The 11,810-nt window shown below is 29.4% G+C and overlaps 1 protein-coding gene and 1 long non-coding RNA gene across 3 annotated transcripts in view; one reads left to right on the top strand and one right to left on the bottom strand.

The window, feature by feature from the left end:
- Positions 1-11,810, bottom strand: part of LOC132030844 (putative late blight resistance protein homolog R1A-10) — a 72,633-nt gene that overhangs the window by 47,779 nt on the left and 13,044 nt on the right. The window lies entirely within an intron of this gene.
- Positions 1,791-5,408, top strand: LOC132069519 (uncharacterized). The gene is made up of 3 exons (XR_009417796.1): positions 1,791-2,010; positions 2,354-2,371; positions 4,886-5,408. It is a non-coding gene; the product is annotated as an uncharacterized LOC132069519 (long non-coding RNA).

The raw sequence follows: 11,810 nt of genomic DNA, 5'->3' as shown, positions 1-11,810 counted from the left end.
TATCAGCAAACAAAATGGGTAAAGCATATAAGATGGTAAACAGCTTGAGAAAACAGTTTAAATAGTCCTTTAACTTTAAATAGTAGGTTCATTTAAGTCCCTATTATATAAGGCTGAACATAAATGGTCCTTTATCTTTGCAAAAAGGGTGCACTTTTGGTCCTGGTCAAGAAAAAACTTTTTAACTAAAGGAAAGATACTCCACTAAATACTCCAGATGTTATTTACGGTTTAGCCATTACAAGGCAGCAAAAGGTGAAGATGAAAATAACTTTGGATTGAGTGGCCACACAGATGTTAATGTTTGTCCATAATATCACAAAATCAAGTAAATGGATTGCAAGTTCTCAACAAAAAAGGAGACCAGTGAATTGATGTAATTAAGAAAAATACCGATTTTATTCTAGAATTTAATATTTTTTTTAAGGGGTGTGTTGAACGCTACGTGGTTAAATCAAAGGGAATAGTAGTCAAACTTAGATTTGCAAGACATAATTAATGTCCAAAGGAAAACTACTACAACATCAACATACGCAACGCATCCAAGTGGGGTGGAGGGTGATGTGAGCAGAAATGTTAACCCCCATTTTGTGAATGAAGGGTTTGTTTAGATAAACTTGGCCTCAAAAAGCGCGTAAACAAATCGAAGTATGGAAAGGAAAGGTAATAGTAAAAAACCCATGTTGGAAATAATGGAGAAGAGAACAATAAGAATAACAAATAATATGATAACCGAAGTAAGGAAAACAACAGGTAAATATAAGATCAAAAAATAAGATAGTAGGAGAGTAATAACACATCAATCAATTTTTCTTTAAATTATTTTTTCCTCTACATGTATTTTTAAGGGGAAAAAACTATAGTTTCAGTGTTTCACCTATGCATATTACATAACAATCAAGTATCTATAAAAGTCTAGAACCCCTTATTAATGCAAGGAGCTAAATTAAACTTTAATCAAGCACTACAAGTGTATTTAGCTCTAAAGTTTAATCAAATGATGAGTAATAATTAAGGGAAACTAATCTTTCAATGGCAGATAAGCAATATAGGAGATTTTGAAATTAGCAAACTTGCTACAAAATACTTTGAGAAAAGAACATTAAAAACACAAATATGAGTACAAAAAGACTGAGTAAAACACGAAAGATATAGTAGTAAGTACCAAAGATTAAATCAAGAGAAAAATGGCATACCTCTGAGTGACTACAATGGTATTTGTAAATTGTAAGGATAACCAAGAGTTGCCTTCCTATAAATTAGATGAGAACTTGGATAAGGGTTGCATATGGAGGAGTATGCATCAATTATATTTTCTTAAAAAAGTTACTAAAGGGGATTATATAAAGATGTGCCTCAATGATAATTTGAAAAAAGGTTACTAAAAGATGATTATGTAGAGATATGCCTAATTTTCATATTAAAAAAAGACCGTCTCAATTTGTTGTACCACTCACACATTTTGCGTGCATATTAAGCTGCTGCCACTAAGCTTTGATGGAATATTAAGTCAATAAAATATAATATAATAATGAGTAGAGAATCTAAAGAAATTTCCAGCTTAGGAGCCAAAGAGTCATCTAGGCGGAAAAAAAAAAAAAAAAAAAAGAGAGAGAGGAAACCTTTTTGAGCATAAAGTGAATATGGACTCAATTATCAAGACTACCTTAATTTGCACAAAGTATTTTAATTATTTGTTCCGTGGGACATATAGCTAATCGTCACTAGAAATAAATGTTTTTTTTATCGACATTCAATGAAAAATTTATGTTATAAAATATAATTTTTTTCATTTCATTCTCACCGAACCAGCTCACTGAAAAAACGCATGGTGAGAAATAGATTCTCATTAAAACAGTGAAAAAACAATAATTCGCACATTACAATTTAAAAGTGTTGTTTTACTCAAATAAGTTTAATCAAATGATAGAGTAATTAATAAAGGGAAACTAGACAAATTTGAGAGAAGGATAGAATAGAAGAATAGCCAATATGAAATTAAACTAGCCTGTTTGGCTAGGCTTTTAAAATTTCCAAAAGCACTTTTCAAAAAAAAAATGTTTAAAATTGCACTCAATTTGTATTTAGGCAATTAATTTTAAAAAATATTTTGAGCATCGGTGTATTTGGTAGAGCCTTTTTAAAAAGTCTTTCAAGTGTATTTTTCTCAAAAATACTTTTAAAAAAAGCTTTTTTTTTTAGGCTTATCAAAAAGCTTAAGTACTCCAGGAAAAGCTGACTTATTTTCTCCAAAAAAGGCGGACAAACACCTTACTTTTTTAAAATAAGCACTTATTAAAAAAATAAACACTTTTGGTAAAAAAAATAAACTTGGCCAAACAGGCTATAAAAGCCATCCCAAACCCGACCCGTAACCTTTTAACCCAAATCCCTATTCTACGAAGGTTTACTGAGAAAGTCCAACAATTACCCAGATGATCGCTGCAACTTGATTAAGCACAACAATAAACAATGATATTAACACTGGTAGGGTAGAAATTCCTTCTTTCCACCTTCTTTTCCAATTCAAAGATGATTTGAAAATAAGAAAAAGGTCCAAATTTACCCCTATCATTTGTTATTTGTCTTTAAAAAAAAAAAAAAAAAAACTCCCATTTTTATCTAAAATCCACAAACAAATGCAGAAGATTTTTTCTTTCCCCAAAAACCCAGTTCTTATATTTGAAAAAGAAAATGCAAAAAAAAAAAAAAAAATCCACAGCTAGATTACATAAAGATCACATTTTTATCACATCCAGAAAACTAAAAATCTTGATAGAATTCTTACACGCATCTCAGTAGCTGTTCCTGATTTGCACATGCATGATGTGTCTTTGATGAATTTTGTCCTTTACTACCAATTAATAGTGCATAATTAAATTTGGGTCTCTTGATTTGCCCTACATGAATTGAACTACTCTGCATTTCATATGACTGTTGAAGGTCAATGATATGTATATGAATTACGAGGAAATACTGGATGCTGGCAGCTCAACTTTGCATATAGCCACATGGAAATGTCGTCTCAAGGTAGTCTTTTTATTTAGTTTCTTACGGTTATAACATAACACTTGATATTCTCTGAATGCATCAAAGATCTGATCACATTTTTGGATTATGAAAGCTAAAGGTAGTACTTTTGCAGCACTCGATTTCCTGAACTGGGCACTATGTTTGTTCCAAATGATTGCAGCTGAGTTTTTCCCTTTGCGTTTTTTCCTTTAACTTCCAGAATATGATGTGGTGATATTATTAGACAAGGCAAAGGTGCAAATATACCCCTCAATTTTACAATTTAGAGCAGATATTCCCCTCATTTAAAAAAATCATGCATATATACTCCTGTTGTTACACAAATGGTGCAAGTATCATAACATTGCTACGTAAATAAATACAAATATGCCTTTATTGCACAGCACTTTTTTAAAAATTGTTTAGCTTATCTTCTAATGAAGAAAATGTCACGTGACTATAAAAAAAATAAGTCCACCCATTCTTTTCTAGTAGACTTAATTTTTTAAAGCCACGAGACAATTTTTTTTAGTGGGTTGGCTCGTTCGTTTTAAAAAAAATATTTCCTTGGCTTAAAAAAATAAGTCTACCCAATTTTTAAAATGAACCAGACCCAACCACCAGAAAAAAAAATTACCACGTGGTTTTAAAAAATAAGTCTACCAAAAAAATAGGTTGAGTTATTTTTTTAAAGCCACGTAACATTTTTTAAATTAAAAAACAAGCTAAATGGCTTTTTTCCAAAAAATTTGTCAGCAAAAAAGATATATTTGCACCATTTGTGTAATGGAGGGGATATATACACCACTTTTTTAACAAGAAATATATTTGCTCTAAATCACAAAGTTGAGGGGTATATTTGCACCTTTTCCCTTATTAGATTTCAAGTGCACTAGAAAACTGAATCTTTGGTTTACTTCATGATTTAGATCTGTTTAACAGGAGATTATGTAAGTCTGGATGATTGTAATTATGCAAGCTAGAAGAAAAACTTCAGATGCTTACTGTCTTGGGACGAGATGCTTTTCGAAATAAAGCTGTTAAATTTGGAGCATGTGTGTACATAGAACGATATGTATTAATGTGATTCTGGATATATGGATCTGGAATGTTTTTCCTGCTTTACAGCTTTCGAGAGAGAGAGAGGAGGCAAAAGCAATCTGCGGTGGATATGTATAGGCGATGGTGCACATCTAAAGTTGGCGGATAAAGTTGGTTAGCTCATGGCCAAAGAAAAAAGAAAAAAAGAACCCTTTTGCATTTTTGATGAAATGAGATTAAGAAGTAAAAATATTCCCTTCAACTTTTCTATTAATTAAAGAGATTTCAAAAGAAAAGAAACAAGAAAAGGATTCTTTAAAAAGAATATTTTTATTCGAAAAAAATGTGTATAAAACGAAAAGCAATAATATATTTATTAGAAAAATGACATTTTTGACTCAATTAGGTAACAACAGTGACATTTTTTGGACCAAACCATTAACGGTGAACATTTTTGTTCAATTTCGCATAGTTTAAGGTCATTTTTTACTCTTTCCCATTTCTTCATTCATCATCAGCTGAATGAAGTAACAAAAGTAAGATTCCTTTGGATCTTTTCTAAATACAAGCCAAAACAATAATTTCCACATTACATGTGTTGTTTTGCTCTAATAAGTTTAATCAAATGATAGAGTAATTAATAAAGGGAAACTAGCGTTTCAATGGCAGATCATAAGCAATATAATACAGCTGTAAAATCATTGCAATACAAATTTGAGAGAAGGATAGAATTGAAGAAAAGACAATATATGAAATTAAACTAAAAGCCATGCCAAACCCGACCATAACCTTTTAACCCAAATCCCTATTCTCCGAAGGTTTAGTGAGGAAGTCCAATAATTACCCAGATGATCCATGAAATTTGATTAAGCACAACAATAAAATGATTTCAACTCTAGTAGGGAGATACTATCATTTGTTATTTGTCTTATAAAAAAAAAAACTACCATTTTTATCTAACCCATAAGCTAAAATCCACAAACAAATGCAGAAGATTTCTTCTTTCCCCAAAAACCAAATTCTTATATTTGAAAAATGATACAAGGAAAGGCAAAGAAAAAAAAATCACAGCTAGAATACATAAAGATCACATTTTTATCACACCAAAAAACTAAAATCCACAAACAAATGCAGGAAACTTTTTATTCTCCCAAAACCCAGTTCTTATATTTCAACAATGGAAGAAAAAACAACAATTCCTGGTTCAATTTGGCAACTTGTTAATATCTTTTTTTTTGGGTCAGGTTTAGGATGAGTTTTAATTGGCAACGTGGACCTTTAATTGGAGGCCACGTGTAAAAACTTGTATTGTAAAAGGGCAATTTGCAATTTTGCACGATTGCTCTTATTCGGGTGTGGTCTTTAATTTTTGCCCCTCAAATTGGTGGTCTTTAAGTTTTGTCCTTTGCTAAAATCCCTTGGTTTCGGGTTTGAATTCCCGTTCAGTAAAAAACTAAAAAAAAAAATCGCAAGATAGAGTTTGGATTCGCAAGGCAAAGTCTTGCAGGTGCCTAATCAGGCAGATCAGGTAGAGTTCTAATGCAAACTCTACTTAACGCGAGGATTTTCCTTTAGGCATAAGGCAAACTCTACCTTAAGGTAGAGTTTTGCTTTCAGACATAAGATAAAAAAAAAATAAAAAAAAATAACTTAGTTGAAATTTTGCAAAACTTTGCCTAAAGGACTAACTTTTGCCCGAATAGGCCTAATTTTTGCTTTATGAAATTACGCTTGCGTTTTTTTAACCTGATATTAGGCGAAGGCGAAAATTAAAGACCGGCAATTTTGAAGTGTCAAAATTAAAGATCGGTGCCTTTGAAGGCCAATACGCACAAAAAACTGATTGTAAAACTAACCATTTGAATTGTTAATGGTAACTGGCATGGATGAGCCATTTCGGTGACTGCGATGGCATGAACGAGCCCAACTATTAAAGAATTTCATGAATTAGTCATTTCGGATAGTTCTATGACACATTTGAGCTTTTTCCTTACAAAAATCATCCTTATTAGCGAAAGTTAATCTGAATGTTAGAATATGCTTTGGTCCCTTAAAACAGAATGTGGGTCAAATGTGTCACGACAGTTTCATTTTTATGTCCAATTATTAATGAGTGACATGAATAAGCTATTTTACGATAGTTCAATAGCACTTTCATTATTGAAATTAATTAATAAATAAATAATTTCTTATTTGGATTAAACAGTTGAAACTAATAATATACTGTTAATATATTCGATAAAAAGTGTTGATAAATTATTCTTTTGATAGAATAACTATAATAATTATAAATTTAAAAGCATCTTTATAAGAAAGAAAAAGGATGACCGATGTGTATAAAATGGAGAGGAAGTTATGATTTTCGTTTTGGAAAAGGTATCTTGATAATTACAATAAAAGAATAAAATAGTAAAAGAAAACAGTCAAATTAAAAGTGCTTATAAATTAAAAAAAAATCATATGTTGTCGGTGACCAACTTATAAATTTTTGACTGATTTTAACTTGTAATCACTTTAAATGTTCATCAAATGAATAAATAAGTCAAAAAGTGTTTATGAGTCAATTTAATCAGCTTAATCAAACATTAATTGTAGATAAATATAAAATTGAAGAGAAGGGACTGAATTTGAATAAAGTACGAATTGGTGGAGTTGCTTTAAAGGCAACGTTATCTTTGAAGCAAATTTGAAAGGCTTAAAAGACACAATTATCGTCCCTTTTAAAAAAGATAAGCATATATTTATGTATAAAGTTAATTTAATTTTATCTTGCTATTATATTACTAAATATAATACTAGTAATATGTCCCACCGATTAAAATACTTTTTGCAAATTAAAGGCACTCATGGTGATTGAGTCATATTCACTTTGTGTCACAAAGATTTCCTCTCATCTTTAAATATTTTTTGCGTCCTAAAATACTTCCTTTTTTAGAGTCAAATTATTTGAATATAAATCAATATTTTAGTATGTATTTTTTTATCATATTAATATAAAATTAATTGCAACTTATAGTAGATTTCATTTAGTTTTTAAACATTTAATTTTTAAAATTAAATTAAAAATTTTAAAATATTAAATTAATATAATTTAATTTAATTTTAAAAATTAGTTAAATTGATTCTTACAGAAGCGAAACATGATGATAAGTATTTTGGAAGAGGAGTGATTCTTTCGCTCATATGCTAAAGATAAGGTTATGATTCTCTTACCTTATCATATTTTACTTTATTGACTTAATAGTTAATAGTACCATCAAAGCTTAGTGGCAGGCAACACAAAATTTATAATTGGTACAATAAATTGAACACCGTCTTTTTTCAGAATATAATTAAAGTAAGTATAATAAGTGAAGATTTGTGAGGAACAATTGGATCCCAATTTCCTATTTTCCCTTTTACTTTTGGGTACAAAATTTTGATTTCTAGTGCTGTAATGTGGACAATTCTTTTATGTTATTGAGGGATTATATACTCATATTTGTGTTCTTTATGTTCTGATTTTCTCAATTCTCCTGTATTAACAATCTTTCATTGAAAATAGATTTTTTTTTCCTTTTCTGTTCTTTATGAATACACATACTCCATCAATTTCAATTTGGTTTTCTTACTTTTCTTCCTAGTCCGTTTCAACACTTAAATTCTAACTCCAACAAAAAGAATGCCTCTTTCTGTTTTTTTTTCAACTCTTAAATTCTAACTTTCTACATGCCATGTTTAAAATTACAATACTAAAGGACATTTTAGTGCATTCGATATATATTTAATTTAGAGCCACAAGATTTAAAAATCTTCTTTACTTTCTTAACGTTCGCGTCAAATCACAACCAAACTTACAAATTGAAATGGAGGAGTAACACTTGGATGACATAATGTTTCGTCTATTGTGTAATAAATAAAACTTACCGCAGAATAATTAATAAAACTATTACCAAGTCGTAGTTGATTTTATTTTGCACTACAATGACCAAATAATTACTGATATTAGCAAAATTTATTATAATGTCTTCTCTGTATCGTGATAAGGAGAAAGGTCAGTAATGTCTTCTCTTAAGTTTTTAGTATTATAAAGCTAGAATTTTATCATAGAAATATGCACAGATATGCAACTGCTAGAAAATGTCTTCAAGTGTTTCAAGATTGACCACTTGTTTACTGGAGGTCAAGTTATAGACCATGCTTGAGACTTCTTAGGAAGCAATGAGATAAATGGAGCACACAAGATATATCATATATGTTGTCATTATTGACCCTTTTCACTTCTATCCAAATGTTCAACAACAACAGGGGTTAGACCATAAAATGGAATATGGGAAGGGTAAACTGTAAATTGGTTATATTGTTAATCGAAAAAAAAATATTAGAAAAAATTGATTATCTTTTGACAATCACAGCTGGCATGGGAGTTGTGGGCCCGGAGAGCTTTAACTGCTCAACCCAATGGCCAAGAGAAATAGTTGCAAAAAACGAGCCTCTTTATGTAATTAAATCAATGTGTTATATCTTTCATTCGTGATGTACAATAGGCTGCAACATAAAAAAAAATAAAAAAAAAATAAAAAAAATCTGAAATACCCTCATAGCAGTTAGTTAACTGTAATGACAGATGTGGTAATTATGAAAAAGATTTTGTTTTTTCTGACTATCAAAGGAAAAGTACAACACCCAAAGCCTAGCTGTACAAGCTGATGATACAATTATTAAAGTGAAATCCTATAATGCCCCTGATCAAAGTTAAAATGGAAGTTCAACTGTCCCTCTTATATAGGTTGTAATGTAACTCCAAATTTCCAAGTAAATGCTGATTTAGGGCCTGTTTGGAAAGCCACCCAAGTAATTGAAATTGGGTGTAATTACACAGTTTGGTCTATTTGTTTGACCAAGTAATTACACAGTTAGGTGGAATTGGGTATAATTGAGAGGGTATAATTACACTCTCCAATTCTCAAGAGAGGCCTAAGAATTGTGTGTAATTACACCCTGTAATTACAAGGTTACCTGTTAGTTTATTTCTTGTTAATTATATTTTAATTTCTTTTCTTTTTAATTTATTTTTTATTTCTATTATTTAATTTATTTTTTATTTTAATTTATTTTCTTTTCTAATTTATTTTTTATTTCTATTATTTAATTCCTTCTTTACTTTTTACTTTTTAATTATTTGTATTTTTTAAAATATGTTTTTCTTTTATAGAATTTATATTTCATTTTCTTTTCTTACCATTACCTTAACCTTTCTTGTGGTTCCAGTATAGCTGCAGTATTTTTTTATTTTTTTTATTTTATTCATTTAGCATAACCGTGTTAATATTCAAATTTTTTAAACTACATCTCTTAATATTATAAAGAATGAGTTATTAGCAAACTTGACATATAAAAAGTGACGTTATTAATGTAGAATTTCGTTGTGAATGAGGTTATTGACTTATATTTTCCACTTCTTTTGAATTATAGGAGTATTTACTTATGTTACGTTGAAACTTACTTATGTAACGTTAGAATTTGACATAAGAGTATTATGTTAAAAATATTCTTTTGGATTTTGAATTTAGGTTATATTTTCGATTTTAAAAATATTTGCTTTAGTACTATTGACTTGTTATTTCACATTGCATGTTGTTTATTTTTCACTTACAGTTGATAGAACTATTATCAAATATTTGAATAGTTTTGTGGCATTATATTTATAAATATTCGTTTATTGTCAAACATCCAATCTCATGATGTTCTCACAAAAAAGGTATGCTTTTAATATTTATAATCAATTAAAATTAAAATATTATTAATTTGAAATTATATATCAATTATTTTTTACAATATTAGTTACAGATATATGATTATTAATTAGCATATTTTCAAGAAACAATGTATTATTGAATAACTAATTTAATATCATTTATAAAGGCACATATTTTTTAAATATTAATTTTAAATTTCTTATAATTAAATTTTATTTTTAAATCAAACTAATTGTGTAATTACACTTGTGCAACCAAACATCACGCTTGTAATTACACTGTAATTACATTATAACAAACAAACACGTCGTTGTAATTACAATACTGTGTAATTACTTGGCTGTGTAATTACTTGGGTAGTAATTACACCAATTCCAGTTACCAGGTGGCTTTCCAAACAGGCTCTTATAGTCAATGAATGCCAATTATTTCCTTGTCGTACCTCTATTCTCCTCTTAGCATCTATATTTATATATAATATAAAGTTAGGTATAGATAAGGTGATTTGACACCTCTCTATGGCTTAGAATCATATTTTTCTTTTTTCTCCTTTTTTGGCATTTTCTCTCTTCTTTGGTTTATTTTCTCTTCCACGTCATTATTATCTGTTTATTGTGTAATTAGAGAGGGTAATTATATATAGGGTGAAACATAAATGGCAACTTTATTGTTGGAATAAAAAAGATAATGAAAAGTTGTAACTTCTTCAATAACTTATTGCACTCAACAAATATATAAAGTTAGATATAAACAAAGTGATGTGAAACCACACTATAGCCAAGGAACCTATTTATCTATTTTTCCCTTTTTTTTTTTTTGTCATTTCTCTTATTTTTCAAGTCAAATACTCTTACATTTGTCATCCGTTTGAAAGTAATGACATACATATTTGCTCAAATCTAATAACCGAAAAAAATTTCACTATTTAATTATATGAAGTTTAAACGGTACATCATCTTAAATGTGTTATGTAACCGTCGGCTGCTTTTTGCTTATCCCTTTCGATTTTGCTCAATTACTTATTTAAAAGCCCACGACATGTCGAATGAATATATAAAAATACAGCCCTGCCCGTTAGCCTTCCATAATAAAGTCATTTATAACTGTTTGCTTCTGTTAGCCTTCTACTATAATAAATTCATTAATTGTATGTAGTAGCTGTTTTCTTTTCTTAACCTACGTGGTCCTATAAGTTGAGAAAAATGAGGTTGTCAGAATACTCCTCTTCCAATTTGTTCATACAATTAAAATCATGCATGAGATACGTGTATTAATGCTATGTTCATTTGCTCTTCAGGTGATTTAGGGGGATAATATTCTTTATTTTTTGCAGCATTTTTTTTTTTTGAGTCTCCGGATTACATGTATGGTCCATTGATTATTTGTTGTTTTGTTGTATTGAATAATTGTGAGTAGAGAAATGGCTAAGCTGAAGCAACGTCGACTATTCCGATGAAAAAGAATGCGAAGGTTGTGAAGAGGCACCCGAAAATGGTGCCTTTTAGTTACCCGATCTTATTTTTGGACTACTATATGTTGAATTATCATGAAATGAACTTTTAGATACGATGTATGCTAACTATGAGAGTATCAATAAGATCGATTTTTTTACCTTTTAAGAAGAACTGTACTTCAAATGTTAACTGAAAGTTATTTCCTAATTCAAGAACCACTAAAAATATACTACTCCTATCAACTTATGGTCGTTGATTGGTATGTAGGATATGTGCAAGGGTGTTGCGAGTTCCTGAGAAAATAGTGGTTGAAGCAGATTTCCTCGAGTTTTCATTAGTACTGTATCTATGTTTTAAAATTTTATCATTTCTAAGGTTATTACTTACAATATTTTAGGAGCAGATTTATAATACTTTACTATTTTTAACCACTTTTTCTCCATAAGTGTATGATTAATTAAGAGTATTTCTTCAAAACTTCAATTTTAAACTATATCGAAGAGTTCAATGATATTATTTGTTTGACAGATACTGCTATGCTATTAAAGGCAATGATGATGTTTCT

The sequence above is a fragment of the Lycium ferocissimum genome, chromosome 9, assembly GCF_029784015.1.
Source record: "Lycium ferocissimum isolate CSIRO_LF1 chromosome 9, AGI_CSIRO_Lferr_CH_V1, whole genome shotgun sequence".
NCBI classification, from domain to species: domain Eukaryota; kingdom Viridiplantae; phylum Streptophyta; class Magnoliopsida; order Solanales; family Solanaceae; genus Lycium; species Lycium ferocissimum.
Note: the sequence above shows the minus strand (reverse complement) of the source record. Positions and strands in the feature narration are given on the sequence as shown.